The 10,480-nt window shown below is 35.6% G+C and overlaps 1 pseudogene; it reads right to left on the minus strand.

The window, feature by feature from the left end:
- Positions 1-5,568: 5,568 nt before the first annotated feature.
- Positions 5,569-6,374, minus strand: LOC136398497 (ubiquitin thioesterase OTUB1 pseudogene; annotated as a pseudogene).
- Positions 6,375-10,480: the final 4,106 nt, after the last annotated feature.

Consider the following 10,480-nt stretch of genomic DNA (forward strand, 5'->3'; position numbering starts at 1 on the left):
CCTCCTTCCCAAGGCTAGATCTTCAGCTTTTTTATAGATTTCAGCCATTCACTTCTTTCCACTTCTTTGCCCCCATCAATTTAGCCTTTCTCATCTCATAACTTTATTGACTTTTTCTCCATGAGTTTTGCCCCCATGTTTATATTTTTAAAATATTAAAATAGAAGCCCTCATTCTACCATGTTACCTCCACAGACCATTTCCTTGTGCTGTTTTTCTTTCAAGATGAGCCTTTTGCAAGGAATCATCTGTGAGCTGACATCCCTGTCCACTTCACCATCTTCATTCACCATTACTGTGGGACTCCCGGTTCCACCACCACAAAGGACCTCCTTTCTTTAAAATTAGCTATAACTCCTTATTTGACAAATCTAAGTGACTCCTCCCATCTTACATCCTATGGAATACTTTCTTGTTCTTCACTCCATGCTTGCCTTTCATGCTGTAGGTCTACCACCTGTAAAATTGTTTCTTTTCCATGTCACTTATTGCTTTTTTGAGTCCTTTTCTCTGTCTTATCCCCTGAGATTCACTTCTTGAATCCCAGTGGTTGACTTGACAACTCTCCCATTTAAGATTTCTATTCCATTAGAACCTCCAACTACCCTGTTCTTCATCCTATTCTCATGATCAAATCATCTGGCTTTTTTCACTCATACACTATTCTCCTGATCTCTGAAATCTTGATGTCATCTTTGAGTTCCCCTTCTTTCATATTTTATACAGCTAATCAACTGACAATTATTTTTCAGTTTTCTCTCACCAATGTCTCTTACATCCCTTCTCTTTTTTTCTATTCTCACTGTTAATCCCCTGTCTTAAATATTTCTCCCCAAAACTGTTCACTAAGTGTCATGGATATTTGGAGTACAAAATTCATTTGGAGCCTGAACCAAAGACACATGGATTATTCTCTTCTCCACTGCTCTTTCCTCACTATACTTATTTATGTAGATTGTAAAAACAATCATTTGTGTATTCCTAATGATGGTTTTGTTGTATTGAATGATATAACTTTATTTAGCTTATGTTTGGTTTTATAGCATATTGAAGTTGTTTTTTAACTCAGGTTGTTCTGTGCTGAGCTATTTACTCAGATAATGCAGAGTTAATTAGGAGTAGCTTGGGGTAGACAAAGATCAGATGTTGAACATATGGGGAGATCCAAAAAAAGGTGCCCACAGAAGACAAGAGAAGGCAGGGGACATTTTAGTAGTGGTAGTCTTCAAATAAGACAAGAAAGAGAGTCTTAATGAGGGAAGAGAGACATTTTAGTAGTGGTAGTCTTCAAATAAGACAAGAAAGAGAGTCTCATCGAAATATTGCTCCCAAGCTACAAAGTAGTATTGATGCTATATTTAACATTTTAACTCCATATCAAAGAATGAACAAGGAGAGGAGAAAAAATTTTTTTTGAAAATATTAGAGACAACATGTGGTGAAGAAGAGGAAAACCCATGCCAAATTTCAATAATGCAGGCTCTGTTAAAGCAGCAAAAATAGCCCTAGCTGGTTGGTTTGGTGGTAGAGCGTCAGCTCAGCATGTGGATGTCCTGGGTTCGATTATCAGTCAGGGCACACAGGAAAAGTGCTTATCTGCTTCTCTACCCCTTTCCCTCTCACCTCTCTCTCTCTGTCTTCCCCTGTGTCCATGGCTCAATTGAAGCAAGTGGCTCCATGGCCTTCACCTCAGGTGCTAAGAAGAGCTCAGTTGCTGAGCAATGGAGCTATGACCCAGATGGGCAGACTATCATTCCCTAGTAGGCTTGCTGGGTGGATCCTAGTTGGAGTGTATGTGGGAGACTGTCTCTCTGCCTCCCCTCCTCCAGCAAAAATATTATATGAGGCCCCTCCAGGGCCTCGCTCTGTTGAGACCAGAGCCACTCTAACGCCTGGGGCAGAGGCCAAGGAGCCATCCCCAGCGCCCGGGCCATCTTTGCTCCAATGGAGCCTCAGCTGCGGGAGGGGAAGAGAGAGACAGAGAGGAAGGAGAGGGGGAGGGGTGGAGAAGCAGATGGGCGCTTCTCCTGTGTGCCCTGGCTGGGAATCTAACCCAGGACTTCTGCACGCCAGGCCGACGCTCTACCACTGAGCCAACCGGCCAGGGTCTGGATTTTTAATATAAGTGAAATCATACAATATTTGATGTTTTATCTCTGGCTTATTTTACTTTGTATGTTTTCAAGGTTCAACTATTTTGTAGCACTTATCCCAACTTCATTCCTTGTTATGATTGATTAATATCCTATAATGAATATATATCACATTTTGTTAATCCTTTCATCCATTGATGGACACTTTGGTTGTATCCATCTCTAGGTTATTATGAATAATGCTTAAATAAACACTGGCACAGAAATATTTGTCTTAGTCCCTGTTTTGATTTCTTTGGGGTATATTCCTAAAAGTGTAATTTCTAGGTCATATGGTAATTTTATGTTTAGTGTTTTGAGAAACCTCCAAATTGTTTTCCATAGGAGCTGTAACATTTTACATTTTCATAAACAATACTGTATATGAGAGTTTCAATTTCTCTACATCCTTGCCAGTTCTTGTTATTCTCTGGTTTTTAAATTATAACCATCCTAATATGTGTGAAATAATATCCATTGTGGTTTTCATTTGCATTTTTCTATGGGTTGATGATGTTGAACTTCTTTTCACATAATTGGCCATTTATATATCATCTTTGAACAGGTGTTTTTTGATAATTTTTGAATTGGCTTTTTGTTCTTGAGTTTTAGAGTTATATATTCTGGATATTAAACCCCCATCAGATGTAAGATTTTAAAATAATTACTACCATTCTGTGAGTTGACTTTTTACTTTCTTGATAATGCCCTTAGATGCATAGTTTTTAACTTTTATAAAATCTGATTTATTTTTCTTTCTGTTTCTTAGGCTTTTGGTGTCATAGCTAAGAATTCATTGCTGAAGCAAAGGTCATGAATATTATTCCTGTATGTTCTATTCAGAGTTTTATGTTTAGATTATTGACCCATTTTAAGTTAATTTTTATATGATGTAAAGCAGGGCATCCAACTTCATTCTTTTGCATGTAGAAATTCAGTTGTACCAAATCTATTGTTGAATATTACTTTTTATTTTGAAAAGATCTAACAACATTACCAAAAGTTAATTGTCTACAAATGCATGGGTTTATTTCTGGACTTTCAATACTATTCTGTTGGTATATATGTCTATTTTATGCCAGCATCAATTGCTTTGGTTACTGTAGATTTGTATTAAGTTTTGAATTCAGAAAATGTGAATCCATGGCTTTGTTCTTTTTTAAGATTATTTTGGTTATTTGGGGCCTTTTGTACTTCCATAAATTTGAAGTATTAGCTTTTCTATTTCTGCAAAATCGGCTGTTAGAATTTTGGTCGGGAATGCATTCAATTTGTAAATTGCTTTGAGCATTATTGCCATTTTAGCAATATTAAGTCTTCCTATTCCTAAACATAGTCTGTCATTTCTTTAGGATTCCTTTAATTTCTTTCATCAATGTTTTGTAGTTTTCAGTGTACAAATCATTCTTTCTTTTTTTTTTTTGTTAGGTATATTACTGTTTTATTCTTCAAATGCTACTGTATATAAAATATCTCTATACTTTCCCTTTGATATTGTTTATTGCAGGTATATCAAAGCACAGCTAGATGTTGTATATTGACATTGTACTCTGAAACTTTGAGAAATTTATCTATTAGATCTAGAAGTTTTCTTGTGGATTCCTTGGCATGTTTCTGTATAGGATCATGTCATTTGTGAATACAGATAGTTTTACTTCTTTCTCTTCCAATTTGGATAAATTTTAGTTTTTATTTATTTTATTTTTGCCTAATTGACCTTGCTTGACCTTCCAGTACAATGTTGAACAGCAACAGTGAAAGCGAGCCTGGTCTTACTCCTGATCTTAGGGAGAAAGCTTTCAGTCTTTCACCATGAGCGTGATGTTAGCTGTGGGTGTTCAGAATGAGGAAGTTGTACTTCACTTACACTTTTCTGAGAGGTTTTTTTTTTTTTTTTCTTTAATCATGAAAGACTAATAGATTTTGTTAAATGCCTTTTCTGGTTGATTGAGATGACTGTATATTTTTCCTCCCCATTCTATCAATATTACATTGATTGATTTTCTATTGTTTAACCACCTTTATATTTCAGAAATAAATCCCACTTGGTCATGATATATAATTCTATAAATACACTATTAGATTGGCTTGCTAATATTTTTGAGAGTTTTTACATCCATATACTAAGGAATATTAATTTATAATTTTCTTTGCTTTTGATGTCTTTTTTTTTTAAATGGCAACTCTTTTTATTTTATTTTATTTTATTTTATTTTATTTTTTTACAGAGACAGAGAGAGAGTCAGAGTGAGGGATAGACACGGACAGACAGACAGGAACGGAGAGATGAGAAGCATTAATTATTAGTTTTTCGTTGTGCATTGCAACACCTTAGTTGTTCATTGATTGCCTTCTCATATGTGCCTTGACCGCGGGCCTTCAGCAGACCGAGTAACCCCTTGCTTGAGCCAGCGACCTTGGGTCCAAGCTGGTGAGCTTTTGCTCAAACCAGATGAGCCTGCGCTCAAGCTGACAACCTCAGGGTCTTGAACCTGGGTCCTCCGCATCCCAATCTGACTCTCTATCCACTGTGCCACCACCTGGTCAGGCATGCTTTTGATGTCTTAATCTGGCTTTAGTATCCAAGTTATGCTGGCCTCATACTATGATTTAGGAAGTGTTACCTCCTCTTCTATTTTTTAAAATGAGTTTAAGAAAAATTGGTGTTAATTTTATAAATGTTTGGTAGAACTCAGCCTGAAACCAGCAGGTTGGGACTTTTCTTTGTTAGAAGGTTTTGTCTACTGTTTCAATCTCAATCCCTTGTTACATGTCTGTTGAGATTTCTATTTCTTCCTTAGTTGGCTTTGATGATTTTTGTTTCTGGAAATTTGTCCATTTCATCTCAGTCATATAATTTGTTGGAATACAATTGTTCATAATATTCTTACAATTCTTTTATTTATGTAAAGTCATTTATAGTGGCCCCTCTTTTATTTCTGATTTTAGTAATTTGTGTCTTCTCCTTTTTGTCAGTCTAGCTAAAGTTTTGTCAATTTTGTTGATCTTTACAAAGAACTTTTAATTTATTGATTCTATCTGTTGTTTTTGAATTTTCTATTTTATTTATACCACTGTGATTTTTTAAAAAAAATCCTTTACTTCTGCTAGCTTTGGGCTTACTTTGCTCTTCTTTTTATTTTTCTAGTTCCTTAAGTTATAAAGTTAGGTCATTGATTTTGAGATCTTCCTTATTTTTAAATGTGTTTATGCCTATACATTTTTCTGAGTGCTCCCTTAATTGCAACCCATAAGGTGACTTTTTTTTTTTTAACACTAACATTTCCTTTAATGAAACATGGAAATTTGTGTGACAGAGAAAGGGGGCAAGTGAAATGTGACCATTTACAACCACAAAATAACTTTGTACATGTGTAGTGCCTTGCAGAGGGGAGGGCATGCAGGATAATGGCAGACGAAGAGACTAACGCCAGCCCTACTTGTGGAGGATATTGTGGTATCCAGGCTGGTGGGGAAGGTAGAACTGTATGCTTCAAGCCCACAGAGATGTGTGGGTTGATGTTGCCACCCTTGCTGTGGTCCATGTACTGCACCTGGGTGGAGATGCTGAGAGCCAGGGCTAGTGCTATAAAGGGAACATGGCCACTCTCCTTGCACATGGGCTTTCCCTCCTGCTGGCAGAAGTCTGTGACTGTCTGCTAGCCCTTGATAAAGTGCTTGGAGAACTTGTTCTCATATGCCAGGTAGCCTGGGGTGAGCAGCTGCAGGTAGACCACCAGGTAGCCTAAAGTGCTCTAGTTGTTGAGGAGGCCAGCAGGTCAGTTACTGAGGTCTGCTTCTCAACCTGCTTGATGAGGTTCACAAATGTGTTGTGGAAATCCTCAGTGGTGAACTTGGTGAATCCTTGAACTTGGTGAATTGTGAACCAGGTCCTCTTTGCTCTTGGTAGACACAACTTTGAACCACTGCAATTTTTGTTGTCATTCAGCAGTGCCTCCAGTGAGAATCCAGAAGCTCAATAAAGCAGTTCCCACCAGACCTGGTCTTGTGGATGTATGAGTACTTTTGGTGTAGGTCCTTGATGTTCTGTTGATAGATGTTGTCATCCTCAGCATAATCCTTGTTTGACTCCAGCTACTCAGAGGCCTGTGGGTGTTGCATTGTAGTCTCTGGCTCAATTTGGTCCTACAGAGCCATGATTGCTTCATCATAGGCAAGACAGTTAATATATTTGAAGTCACTGCTCAGAAGCTCCTGTTTCTGCTTCAAAAATTTTGACATATTGTTTTATTCATTTACCTCTAATTATTTTTAATTGCCTTTGTGATTTCTTCTTTGACTATATAAGAATATGTTGTGTAACTTCTACATATTGTAAAATTTTCAGTTTTCCTATAAAACTGTAACTTTATTATGATCAGACAAGATATTTTTTATAATTTCAGTCATTTAAAATTTATTGAGGCTTGTTTTGTAGCTTAATATATGGTTTATCCTAGAGAATATTTTATGTGCACTTGAGAAAAAAATGTATTTTCTGTTTTTGTTGACAGGAATATTCTATATATGTGTTTGTTAGGTCTAGTTGATATACAGTATTATTTAAAATGTCTATTTCCTTATTGATCTTATTCCTAAATTTCATATTCATTATTAAACAAAGTTTATTGAAGTTTCCAACTAATACTTTATAGCTGTCTATTTTTTTCCTTCAATTCTGTTAGTATTTACTTTATGTGTTTAAAGTTCTTTTGTTTGGTGCATATGTTTATAATTATTATTGTTATATCTTCTTCAAGAAATGACCTTTTATCAATATATAATGTCTTTATTTGTCTCTTGTGACAGTTTTTGACTTGAAGTCTATTTTGTTCAATATTAGGATAGCCGCCCCAGCTGTCTTTGGTCACTACTGCATGGATTATCTTCTTTCTGTTCTTTCACTTTCAATCTATGAGCATCTTTGCATCTAAAGTGAATCTTTTACAGTCAGCAGTTAGCTGGATAATTTTTAAATTTATTTGCCAATTTCTGCTTTATGATTGGAGAGTTTAATTTATTAACACTTAAAGTAATTATTAATAAGGAAGGATTGACTTAATCTTAATGTCCTTTGCTTTATGTATGTCTTATACATCTTTTACTTCTCATTTTTCCCATTATAGCTTTCTTTTATGTTTGCTTGATTTTTTTGTAGTCAACCATTTGATTCCCTTTTTATTTCCTTATACATATACATATATATAGATATATAGATATAGATATAGATAAATATAGATAGATATAGATATATATTTAAGGTATTTCCTTTGTGGTCATCATGGAGATTATGCTTAATATCTCAAGTTTATAACACTCTATACTAATATACTAATAGTGTAAACTTTACATTAATTTATCTTTAATAGCATAGAAAAACTCTGCTCCTATATAACTTTGTATTTCAACCTTCCTTAAAGTTGTCACAAATTACACCTTTGTATATTATGAGCCAGATAATATCAATTTATAATGAGTTTTTATGCTTTTGTGTTTTAACTCCTATGGAAGTAACAGCGGAACTATCAATACAAATCAAAAGACAAAAAGATGCAATAATACTATATTATAATTTGCCCATGTATTTATCTTTACTAGAGATATCTTTATTTCTTCATATGTCTTTGAGTTACTATCTAGTGCTTTTTATTTCAACCTAAAGGAATCCCTTGAACATTCTTTATTGGGTGTTTCCAGCAGTAATGAACTCCCTGTACATTTGTTTATCTGGGAATGTCTTAATTTTTCTCTTTTTTTAATTTTTTCACTGTTCTGTATTCAAAACAAAAACAAACAAAAAATCCTCTCTGACAAAATTTCAAACATACAAAGTGGGCAAGCTAAAGATTAATATTCTTAACCAAAGAAGACACCTCAGGATTTCTCCAGGGGACTGTTTCATGTCACATTCAGGATGCGATGGACACACAAATGTTTTATTTGGAACACACAGTTAGCCTGCACTTGTGGCTACTGAGGACAAGGCTTGAGGTCTTCCTGGAGTTCATTGTGCCTGGAATATCGTGGGCTTTTGGTAACCATTTGTGCAGAAATGGACACACTGAGTGAAAGATGGGATGCTGGCTGCAGCCTCTTCTGCGTCAGCAGGTGAATATGGCTTGACTATAGACACCTTGACTCTAAAATATGAATTTATCTGCCTGGTCCCCTTACCTGGGGCCCCATTCTCCTTCTGCAGTGATGAGAATAGCCCAGTGTCCACTGTGACTCTGTAGCATCATATTCCCAGCCAGGCATCTTCTGTAATCTTCCTTGTGAGCTCCTTTTCCTCTGTGGTGGGAGGAAGGATTTTCCAAGCCCAGAAGGCCAGTCTTCCCCATGGACTGGCAGTGCCCAGGATGGCCTCTGTGTGGAGTCATGTTTGTGTGGAGAGGCTATTTGTTTTCTGGCCTCTCAGGGCCTTGAGCCTAGTCCTAGGACAGCTTGCTCAACCTTTCCTCTCTGCCCAAAGAGATACTAGGAGGAAACATGGGCTCCCCTATGTGGAATGATTTGTGGTGTCCTGGAATTTGTACTTTACTTGTGGGTGGTCAGGTAGGTGGTACTGTATAGCAGGACTTCCTAGAGACTTCAGATGGTATGTATGGAATACCCACATTTTTTTAAGGACAGTTTTGTCAGGTATGAAATTCTTGGTTGACATTTCCCCCCAGCATTTTGAATGCTTTCTGTCCTCTGTGGTTTCTAATGAGAAATCAACTGTTAATCTTATTGAGAATTCCTTGCATGTAATGAGTTGCTTCTCTCTTGATGCTTTTAAGATTCTCTTGTCCTTATGCAACATAATTTAATGACAAGATAACCTAGACATGTTTTCTTTGAATATATGTACCCTGAATTATTAATGTCATCCCACTAACATTAATAAAAATTTATATATAAAAAAAAGATTCTCTTGTCTTTTGATAGCTTAATTACAACATTTCAGTGTTCATCTCTTTGAGTTTATCCTGTGTGAGATTTGTTGAGTTTCATGTACTCATAGATTCATATTTCTAATCAAATTTGAAAGGCTTTAAGTCAATATTTCTTCAAAATTATTTTTGCCCCTGTCTCTCTCTTACCACTGTCTAGACATGTTATGTTGATCTGCTTGATGGTATTCTACAAGTTTTTCAGACTGTTTTCCTTTTCACTCTTTTTTTTCTACTTTCACTTTTTTCACACATTTTTTCTATTCCCCAGACATTGTAATTTTATTTGTACTAAAAATTTACTGATTTGTTTTTCTGGCTCAGATCAGCTGTTGAACTAACTCCTTTAGTAATTTTTTGTTGATGTTATTACAATTTTCAGCATGATAATGTTTTGGTGTTTTAAAAATAATTTCAGTCTTTTTTATTGATATTCTCATTTTGCTTATATATTGGTTTTCTTATTTCTTTTAGTTCTTTGTCTATGTTTTTCTTAAGGAATTTGTGAACAGGGTGGGACAAAAGTAGGTTTATAGTGGTTTATGTGGAAAATAATACAATAATTGATAAATAATAATACAAGTATAGTCTCTGTGTTTTGTGTACTCTCAAGTATAAACCTATTTTGCCCTGCCATGTATGCTTAGGAAACTTATTTAAAAATCTTATTTCACAATTTTAATGCCTGGTACTCCTCAGAGAAGGTTTCTGTCAATTTTATTCCTTTGAATAAGCCTTGCTTTCCTGTTTCTTTATGTGCCTGTGATTCTTTGTTGAAACTTAACATTTGAATATTATAATGTAGGAATCATGGAAATCAGATTGATTGATACTTTTGATTTTTGATGCTTTTTGATTGTTGAACACTGTGGACATTTATTTGTTTAATGGGTTTTCCAAACTATTTTTATAAAGACTATATTTCTCATTGTATGTGACTATTGAAGTCTATGTCTTTTAGCTTCTGTTTGACTCATATCTTGACAGAGATTTCTTTTAATGCCAGAACTGAACCAACAAACACCTTTCTCAGTCTTGGCAAATTAGCTCTACACCAGGGCACTCTTTCAGCACTTAGACTTGCTTTGTCTAGCAACCAGAGGTGATAGCTGAGTTATTCTCAAGTCCTTTCTGAGCATTCATCATGTCCTGGGCATGCACATAGTTTTCTAAAATTTTCTGAATATACGACTATGTTTATATGTTCTAATTTACTGGGAGGGGGGAGAAAAACCTCTTCCCAGCTTTTACTTCCAGGACTTAGGTGGTCTGTTCCATATTTTGAATCTAATACTTTTTGTCCCAGGCATCTGAGGGTTGTTAGTTTGGGATAGGGTGTTTTTTGAGAAATGCCAACTGCTTTTATGGCCTGAGTTCTTAGTTAATTAAGCAGAGATGAGCACCTTGTGTCAC

This window comes from Saccopteryx leptura, chromosome 3 (assembly GCF_036850995.1).
Source record: "Saccopteryx leptura isolate mSacLep1 chromosome 3, mSacLep1_pri_phased_curated, whole genome shotgun sequence".
In the NCBI taxonomy this organism is placed as follows: domain Eukaryota; kingdom Metazoa; phylum Chordata; class Mammalia; order Chiroptera; family Emballonuridae; genus Saccopteryx; species Saccopteryx leptura.